Genomic DNA, 10940 nt, shown 5'->3' with positions numbered 1-10940 from the left:
TTCCCTTCACATTCTTACGTAAAGCTTCTGAATCTCCTGAAGCTCCAACCTGGAAACCATGACTTCATCAAAATTAAATCCGCACTACAAAAGGAAGCATATTCAAAATTATAATCTTCTAAAGTCCAGTGCATGGTTCTAAAGAAGATTTTTAATGTTCTTAATTTAAATAAAAATGATCCAAGTATAGTAAGAATTATCAAAATTTTGCCCATTCTTCGACATAAAAAGTGATTAAAAAGCAATATCAAACATGCGGTAGGTGAATTTATACTTTAGATTTTAAAATCGTGTTAATTTATGTTGTACGCAATTAAGGAAACAATTTTTCAAGAAAACCATTGTTCGTTAACTATATTTTCGTACTGCAATGAGGTATCTATTTCAGAATAAGAAAATTAGGTCTGTTAGGTCTTCCAATGTAAACTTAATCACCCTTAATGTTAAAGCTGTTTGGTACAATGACATTCTTCACTAACCGAGAATTCGGTTTTGGAACTGGTGTGATAAACTATAACGCCAACAATTATTGATTTGTGCCTAGAGTACGGGAGAAAAAAAAGTTTTTTTTAATTTATTAAGGGAAGTCCAGATCATAGATTTTGCTCTCAATAAGATTTTCAAACAAAATATCAGAGGTGATTAAAATAAAATCAAATCACAAACTTTTTTTTAAATATTGCAGGTCTGGATATGTGATAAAAAATTTTGCTGTCACTCTCTACAGATTTTTTTTTTAAATCTTACTATTATTTAATAAGGATAAGTTTATACAAAGTAATAAAGATGGATTTGAAACAAATATACTTAAGAGTTTATGAAATTTTGGAGTGATAGTCTTGCAGGAAATAAATTCAAAAGTAATTTTCCTTACACATTAATATAGGTGTTTCACGTTCAAATGAAACGAAATTTCTGTAATAGTACATTTATTTTAAGAACAATTTCAGCTCATAAAATGAATTTTAAGAACTTAAAAAACAAAGTAAAAACATCCTTAAGTTAAAATCACTATAAAAGCATTATCTTTTTTCATTATATTGTTAAATTGTTAGTTTCGATGACGTCACAACTGCATCAAAACAAAAAAAAAGTTCCGAGAATTTGAAGACGACGCGGTGTGTATCCAGATAACTGTGGCTGAGAAGCAAATACCATATATATTATTTGTAATTTATTGAGAAAGGTTTGATTTATCAGGTCTTCTTATTTTATTGTCATCTTTTTTTTTTACTGGAGACAAGCAGCCGTACCTTTATGTAAGCCAGGATTTCATCTGATATTCTTGACAACATCACAGAATGCAAATATAAGTAATAAACAACGATTATTCAGTGAATATGGCATTATTAATAGCAATAGCTCTGCTGGCATATTTTCCACGATGCGCTAATTATTTTTTTTGTTTTTGTCTGCATTAATATTATCTATCGGCAAAATATTGGGGAGGGGGTGTCCCGAGTCGTCACCATATCCTCTCCCCGGTTCTAACCGGTTCCAACAGCCATGAAAAATAGTAATCCAGTGTATATGGAATAAATCCATATCTGAGTTTTATTCATAGGCGTTGGAACCGGGGGGAGGGGGGCTTAGCCCCAACTTTTTTGCAAAGATAGACATAATATAGGCATTAAAAATTGGGGCTTACCTTTTTTGTTGGTTTAGCCCCCCCCTTTCAATTAGCCCCCCCCCACTTTCAATTTGCTACCGACCATTAGTCCATTAAACAATACAAATTTTGGAGCAGAGCAAACACGGACTTTCAAAAAGCTGGATTTAAATTTTCTTGATTTTCGTATAAAAATAAATTTGCTCACGTCAGACAAGCTTTTTAAGAAAGCTAATACTTGTGTATATATACATCTGAACGCGTTATATTTATGTATTAGCTTGTAATGTGCGAGTGTGAGAAACGAAATTGCAATCATAGCAGAACAAGTTGCGTCTATAGTTTCTATGAACGCAACTGTTGAGTGCAGGTTCATAGTGGGAGGAAACAGAAAGAATGCATATATATATATATATATATATATATATATATATATATATATATATATATATATATATATATATATATAAACAATACTCTGATTTTTTTTTCTTCCGTGTGTTTTTACGAAAATGATGTGGAATGGATATCCAAGTATCCCAGTTTCTTGCGCAATTTTTCAAAATGAAATCCTTGGAAGTTTCTTATTTGTAATCAACTTTAATTACTGATCATTATATAATAACTACCAATTCTTTCTAGGTATTAGGACCGTCACAGTAGCTCAGTCGGTAGAGAGCTCGCTCCGTGATCGGAAGGTTATGAGTTGAATTTCGGCCGCGACTGACCTAAGTCGATAAAAAATAGGTAGTAACTGTTGCTTTGCCAAGTGCTCGGCACTTTGAAGTGAAAGTTGCGGGTACTTCGGATGAGACCTTAAAAAGCGAGGCCCAGTGTCAGGCAAGTGTTGGCACGATAAAGATCCCTCACTGCTCAATGGCTCCGAGTGCAGAGTAAAGGTCTATATTTAAAGCCTTTCAATGGTTTATGGTGACGTCTCTATTTAAGTGAAAAATTCTCGAATGGACGTAAAACAACGATCAATTAATCAATTCTTAGTATTTGGTTACTTATTTATTTGTGCAAAATGCCTTTTGAAATTGGATCGATCAGCGCTAGCACTTTAGAAGATGTCAAAAAATGAAAGATTCTATGCAGTTGAACTGTATTATTAAATTTTTTTTGGTTCAATTGCTTATAAAATTTTTGGCTCGATCCGACTGTTGTTAAAAAATGTAAAAACTGCAAAAATGTGTTTAAATTTCCTTTTTACATACAGGAAACAAAAAATAGAAAAGTAAGAGGTCAATAATTGCAAGTTCATTGTTTGAACGTACGAGATAAGTCATAAACAACATATGATATTTAAAGTAAGAATTATCCTACAATATTACGAATTATTGTTTAGGATTAACAAACTAGGTGCGCTGGTGGGCCCGCTTACATTAAAAACAAAAATAATACGACCGTTATATGATGATTTATTACCATGTCTGGAATGCTTAATAAGGATAAGCAGTTATAATTAGTGATGTATTCACGTGCAACATTACGTGTATCTTAGAATATGAATGAAGTAAGTTCATTTAGTCTCCAGCGGAGTTCAGGACCCATGATCTTGAAAAAGGCTTAAACCTAAGTCGAAATCTCCATCATCTATAAAATATTTGATATTTTCTAAATGAAACTCTTAATTTGCATATAACAGCAGTTTCCTGATTCTAAATTGTAAAGCATTTTCATTTTAGACTGCTAGACATCTGTATAATTTCAGTGTCCTATACATTTTTGACTTAAGCTTAAGATTCTTTATGATCCCGTGGCCAGGTACTTCTAGACTTTCGGTTAAATATCATTACTCAGAGTTTACGGTTGAACCTCTTTTTATGATCTGAACCAGGAAAATACATACAGTGTAATAGAAAAGTATACCTAGAATAAAGGAAATTAAAATGACACAATATGGTTGATTTTTTTTATTTTTCGTTCCATTTTTCGGATAAAACTTTATACCATATATCATATCTTTACTGAAGCAGCCATAAAATGTTTTATATCCGTCAAGAAAGAACAAGGTTCATTAATTGTCAAAGATTCCATATTTGACAATAAAATCAAACAGGGTCAAAAAGGTTATAGTTTGTAATCAAAATTGTAATTGATGTTTGTTGGAAAAGGAGAATTGATTTTAATTTAAAGACATGGATGGAAAAAGAAAACTTTTTCCTAAGCGTCTTATGCAATTAACCAGAATAGGCAAATCTTTCTCATCACGATTACCTTGATACTATTATAAGGTTAGGGAAAAACGTAATTAAATTTCCTTTTTACATACAGAAAACAAAAAAAATAATAAAGAAAAGGGTAAATAACTGCACGTTCATTGTTTGAACTTACGAGACAAATCATATCTTCACATGATATTTAAAGTAAGAATTATCCGATTATATTACGAAAAACTGTAGAATTAACGAAGTAGGTGCGCTGGAGGGTTCGCTTACACTAAAATTAAAGATAATATGACCGTTATATGATGATTTATTACCGTCTCTAGAAAGGTTAATTAGAATGAGCAGTTATAAGCAGTAGTACGGAAGCCCATTTAGGACCTTATCAAAATAAATTTTTGTATTCGATATGACAAATTGTCGAATTTGTTATAACGAATTTAATTCATTATAACAATTTCTTTGATTTCATTATAACGAATTTAATCTGTTATAACAAAGTTATTGTATTCGTTATAACGAATTCAAAAATTTGTTAAAACAGATTAAATTCGTTATAACAAATTCTGAAAGTTATAACGAATTAAATTCGTTTAAACAAATTCTAAAATTCGTTTTAAAGAATTAAATTCGTTTAATCAAATTCAACAATCGGGTCCTATAGAAAAATATATATGAATTCGATACAACGATTTGTCGAATTCGTTTTAACGAATTTAATTCGTTATAACAAGTTTTAGAATACGTTATAACAAATTAAATTCATTATATCAAATTTTTGAATTCGTTATAACGAATTCAACAAATTTGGTATAACAGATTGAATTCGCTATAACGAATTCGAAGAAATTGTTACAACGAATTAAATATGTTATAACAAATTCGACAATTCGTTATATCAAATTCAAAAATATTTTTTGATAAGTCCTAAATGGGCTTCCGTAAGTTGTGTATTCACGTGCGATTTCATCTTAGAATATAAATTTAGTAAGTTCATCTAGTTTCCGATTTATCCGAAATATCTGATGTTTTCCATGTGTTTTTCACGATTTTGATATTTGACGTGCCAGTAAAACGTCAGAACCGGCGCCATTATGAAAAGTGGAAATTTCGTCGCCCCCAGTTGAATTCGATTTTCAATACTTGCAAATCAAATAAAATGAGAAACTCACAAATTACAGTGTATCAATAACACAATTCTTCTAGTTCTCACCAATATCCGTAAAAAAGAAAATATCATTCCACATTTCGGTACAAGTCTCACGAGATTTCAAAATTCACGAAATCAGAAGAAACCTCGACAGTTTGATAAAATGTTTTCAACACACACTTTATCTAAAAAAAAAAAAAAAGAACGTCAATAAAAGCAATATTGGTAAGTATTAGAGGCATTGTACTGTTAATAAGATGTGAATTAAACATTTAATTCGGTTCGCATGTATTGAAAATCGACCCGAGAATGCCACCTCTGGTTAAATTCAAAATGACAGCGGTTCTGACGTTTTCCTGGCACGTCAAATATCAAAATCGCTAAAACGCCTGGAAAACGTGAAATATTTTAGACTAGTCTCCGATGTCACTTCTGCGTGTAATCCCAAGTGCATGAATGCTTCTTTTCTTGATGATGAAACCACAAGTTCAAACAATAAGTCTTATCCAGAAAAAAACATTATACTTGCACGGGATTACCTGTAGATGTGACATATAAATTTGTACAATTTATTGTTTGTCTTCATTCTTGTACTGAAATGTGGAGTGATATTTTCTTTTTTTTAGCGATATTGGTAAGAACTAGAAGCATGAAATTTTATTTTACTACGTTCTGCTATTACAAAAAATACTCTAGTAAACTAAAAGTAATAGTTTACTATGGTTAACTAAGTGATAACTTTGACGCTATGAAAACTATAGTTGACTATAGTGATGAGTGACACTTTGATTTACTATAGTTATAACTATGAATACTTGATTACTACAGTGATCACTATGACACTATAACTTTGGTAAAATGAAAAAAAAAATATGTAAAACTGAATTTAATCTATGTTTTGCAATTAATCTATCACAGAACATTATATACAGTTGTGATAAATCTTTAACTCTGATTAACCATCGTGATCACTTTGACAATTTCATTTACTGTAGTGATAACTATGAAAACTATGATTAACTATAGTAATAACAATGATTAACTTTAGTTATAAATATGACACCATAGTGATCACTATGACACTATTGTGATAACTTTGAAAACTTTGATTTACTATAGTGATAACTTTAAAACTTTAATTTACTATAGTTTATATAGCTTACCATAGTATTTGGTTGTTAGTGTGTACAGAAAAAAGATTATGAAACCCTTTTTAAATTGATATCAGAATTAATTAAGTTATTTCTGCGCCAATAAATGAAATAAAAGGAAAAACAGTATTGAATTTGGAAATTTGAACAAGTATTTCTGAATGAAAGATCACGTTACTGATTGATTGATTGATTGATTATTGTTTTACTTTCCTTGCCAGAATTTTTCACTCATAATAGACGTCACCATATACTGGTGAAGGGCTTCAAATGTAGACCTTAACTAGACACTCAAAGCCATTGAGTATTGAAGACTCCTTATCGTGCCAATGCTGGACGTCGGTTTATAAGGTCCTGTGACTTCAGTAGGGTTGGGTACCGGTACTCGGTACCAATACCGTACCAAATAGTTACTTCAAAAATACCGGTAAAATACCGTTTCATTTAATACCGGTACTAATAACGGTACTATTTCTTAACCTTAGAAACATTTTAATACATTCAAAATGATTTAAAACTTGCTAAAATAGAATTCCCCGCACATTGAAAGGGTAGGGTAACTAACGAAATGCATGCTTAGTATGACTATACGACACTTGCTTTCGACTGCCGATATTCGAGGTAAATCAGTACGTATATCTCTTTTATTAAAAAAAATTTAAATACATTAAAATTAATCGTATTTTAACTTAATTAATAAAAACTGATAAAAAAATGTAAATTAAAAGGCAAAATGTCGCAAAAATATGATGTGTATTTCTATCCATCTTCTAATGTTTCGCTGTTTATAATTAGTGCGACCAAACAATTATGTGTCTATTCAAGTTAATTTGTTTCAGATTCAATTTATTTGTTTTGTTGGTAATTTATTAAAAAGTTGAAATATAAACATAGTTTATAAGCTCATTTTAGGTTATAACATTGAAAAGTTGATGATTGGTGAAAGCATATTTTTTATGAAATGAAACCTTATTCTCATTCACCAAGGTGTAGTACCGCATCGTTAAAAATACCGTATCGTTTCAAAAATACCGGTATGGTATCATACCGTTTCATCCTTAACGGTATCCAACCCTAGACTTCAGGGCAAGCGTTTTGCGACGGAACAGTCGTTACCTAATTTGTTTATGTCTTTGGTTTGACGCGGCACTGGGAACGAGAATCGAACCCGGTACTTCCCCCAGTAAAATATGTAGTTAACGAATAGTAATCAAGCTTTAAACTCATTGCAACAATGTGCACTGTGAGTAGAGGAAACACGAACTTCTTAAAACATCAGAGGTGGGATCAGGTGCCATGAAGGAGTAAGTTGACCGATCACTACCGCCATGTGCTCTTTGTCATGATCGGGTAAACGGAGAAATCCGTAGTCGATTCATTATGGAAATAATGACCTAACAATTTGTATGAAAGAAGTCAGTCAACACTCGACATAACACATCGCATTTGCGTACAAGGTCATAGTATAGATCATAGAATTAGCGAAATGTTGACTTCAAGCAAGACTGTATTATCCCTTGGTTCATCTTTTTTATGTCAGAAATCTGCCTCGTTTTAAAACTGTTCTTACGAAGAACATGCTTTTTGGTATCGAATCAACTGTGAGACATGAACCCCATATGAAGGTGATAATTGCATATTATTGCTACATAAATAAGGAAATTTGACGCTAGAAAAGTTGAGGTCATCACTTTCTCTTTCTCTCTTTGAAGTGATCTATCTCTCTAGAAAAATATCCATATTTGAAGTACACGAACACATGAAGTTGTGTCAGAACTCCATGATGTCTTTATCAAAAAATATCAATGTACTTTTAGTTTAGGAACCTGCGGCAATTTTATAAGTAATTTTTGTTGGATGAAAATTTAAGGTAAATAAAATAACCATTATTTACTTTTGTGCTTTATAATTGTGTGAATTAAACATAATATAAATCACCAATGTTTCTTCTGAGAAATTACGCCAAAAATTCTTTATGTATATAAAAAAAGTGTACCGATTTTTTTCTATTGGTTTTATCGAGCGTCATTTTATATCATGAAATTAAAGAAAACAATAATATTTACGATGTTTTATTCACCATTCTCGAAAACAATTATCATACAATGTATTTTGGATTACCTGCAGAAGAGGCATCCTATAGATTGTTTACGATTTAATGCATTTAAACGATACAAATCGGTTCTTCGATCAGAATAACGTGTACATGTACTGAGCTCTTTTTTTTCATTTGTCATTTGTCAAAACGGGCCTCCACACCCGTAATCATGCAGATAAAAATCTTTTCCTGTAAATTCGACAATTTTTTTTCAAGTGAGGGTTGAAAGTTATCATAAACAACAGTTTTTGCACATGTGTGAGAGAAAGTGAGATTCGGTTTTGTTTGAATACTATCACAATCACTGGTTGCTATGTTAAAAATGTAACTTCCGTTTTAAATGGTGTGTTCGCTTTATTAAACGCATCGGCAGAAAATTCAATAAAATTCAGACTATGGAAGCATGCCAATTAATGTCCATTCTTATACCCGCCATGGCTTGCGGTTTAAACAGCAAGTCTGTTAATGGATTAAATCAAGAATATTTACGCTGAAAATATAGCGGAATACCACTTTAATAGTGATATACCACTATAAAAGAGGAATTCCCATCCCCCTATGCAACTTGATCCCCATATGCAACTTGATTATAAATAAGGCCTGATATACATGTATTAGCATATAAATTTGGTGTAAAAGCTACATGTCGCTTGCATTCTGCTTTTTCTGAAATAAATTAATGTGAATAAAAATAAAAACAATTAAATGGTAAATTGCATGGGAAATACGTAGTCTTAATTCAAAAATCAATTACTGCAAATTTAAAAAACAAGGAAAATCACAATTTTATACAAACTATCGTTTATACTAAAAAAAAAACAGGGCAAAAAAGACCCTTATTCTATCCTATTCTTAATCATTGATCTTACTGCTTGATTTAAACTTATCTCCGACACTGTCTAAATTAGTAGCAAGAAGTGAGAATTCCTGGTCTGTTAACTCTTTTTATACAGATGCAAAATCATTGTCAGGTCATTAACTAAACATATTCTAGCTTCAATTATTAACCTTTGATCTTCAAATTATCCCATATTAAAGAAGCATCTATCCAAATAATCCATTTATTTACTTCAAACAAACATGAAGATTACATTAATTTTACAGAACTTTTTAGCCCAGATCAATTTATTTCGTGGTTTACTTTAACTTATTCATCAGTCAGTCATGCATATTGTGCTAATTGCCTTTCTTATATTTTATTTTTTACATTTAATACGTTGCATGCATTCTTTCTCAGTTATTTACAAGATAATGATTGTTCAAATGTAGAATAACTAAAATAATACAAGTCTCTTTCGTTTTGGAATTACATGTTTATTCAGTAAAACAAACACTGATTTTTTTTTATTTTTATTATTATTATTTTTGAAAAACTGTTTAAGTTTTAAACTTTATGATTTTTATCACAATAATGAAAAATTCCAAAAAAATTTTTTTTTTTTTAAATTAATGGACTATTGTACAATTTGAATTCTAAAGTTGTTGGGTGATTGTTAAACACCAGACTTTAGGTCGCTGCAATAGATATAATTTAGTAACGTCTGCATGATCTGGTGAAGCTTATACCATGTCTGAGCCATGATTATAGTTCACACTTCATTCTCATTATGAATGGATCAGTCTAAGTGTAAGGGGGTGTTTGTACGAGAACACAAAATGCTCTGTCTCTTTGAAAACTTGGCCAAAAATTAAGTCATTCCCTTCCAGTTATAAACCAATTAACCAGAAGTCTCTTTCTTCTGTTACTTCTGCATGCTCACAAAATACACGCATTTGAAAATTCCTACTCTAGAACTTCAACTTCAAGCATATTTAGAATAAAGTAATAATCTATACCCCTCATCATAATCAATCTTTGACTTTATCTTCTGTCATCTCTCTGCATACCACCATCCCCCCGGAAATCTGGCTCTAGATTAGGACTTCCCCCGGAAAATATATCTCTCACGGATGAATGACTGTAGATATACAGTAGAATTTTGCTAATGGAAATTCCACAACAGATTCAATTTTTCGCGAGGGGGATCCTACTCTGTGTAATATTTAAAAAGCGCGATTTCCTCCACAGTCAATTTTCCCTTTACAACAAAACACCATATCTGTACTTATATATGAGAGGAAAGGAGTGACACATTGTTGCAAGTATCCCTTCTATAATTTTCCAATAGGTGCTCTCACAGTAGACAATTTTAATAAAACCTTACAAAAATATCATTGTAGACAAAAAGGCCTATTAACAACTAAATTGTATGACAAACGAGATGACTTTCAGTTGGTTTTTCCATCATCAACTTTCCTTATTTATGTAGTAATATTCCACTATCACATGTTTATGGTGTTCATGTCTCCCAAATTATTCGCTACTCAAGAGCTTGCTCTGAGTACGATCAATTTTTAAAGCGAGGCAGGCTACTCACTGATAAGTTGATGTTACAGGGATTTCAACAGCCTTTAAAGTCAGCATTTCGTAAATGTTATGGTCGTTATAATGACATTGTTAGCAAATATAACGTATCATTGGGTCGTATTTTGGCCGACTTGTTTTATTAATACAATTGTTAGGCTTTAGTTTTTGTACTGAATTGACTACGGATAGTTCCGTCTACATGATCAATGCATAATACCACGGCGGGTGTGACCGGTCAACAAGGGATGCTTACTCCTCCTAGAAACCTGGTCCCACCTCTGGAATTTCCAGGGGTCCGTGTTTTACACCCTCTCCACATATTTGTATTGTTTGTGGATTTTTTGAGATTGATTAATA

This window comes from Saccostrea echinata, unplaced genomic scaffold, assembly GCF_033153115.1.
Source record: "Saccostrea echinata isolate AGI-Se365-2 ecotype Australia unplaced genomic scaffold, CSIRO_AGI_Sech_v1 ptg000025l, whole genome shotgun sequence".
Taxonomy (NCBI): domain Eukaryota; kingdom Metazoa; phylum Mollusca; class Bivalvia; order Ostreida; family Ostreidae; genus Saccostrea; species Saccostrea echinata.
Note: the sequence above shows the minus strand (reverse complement) of the source record.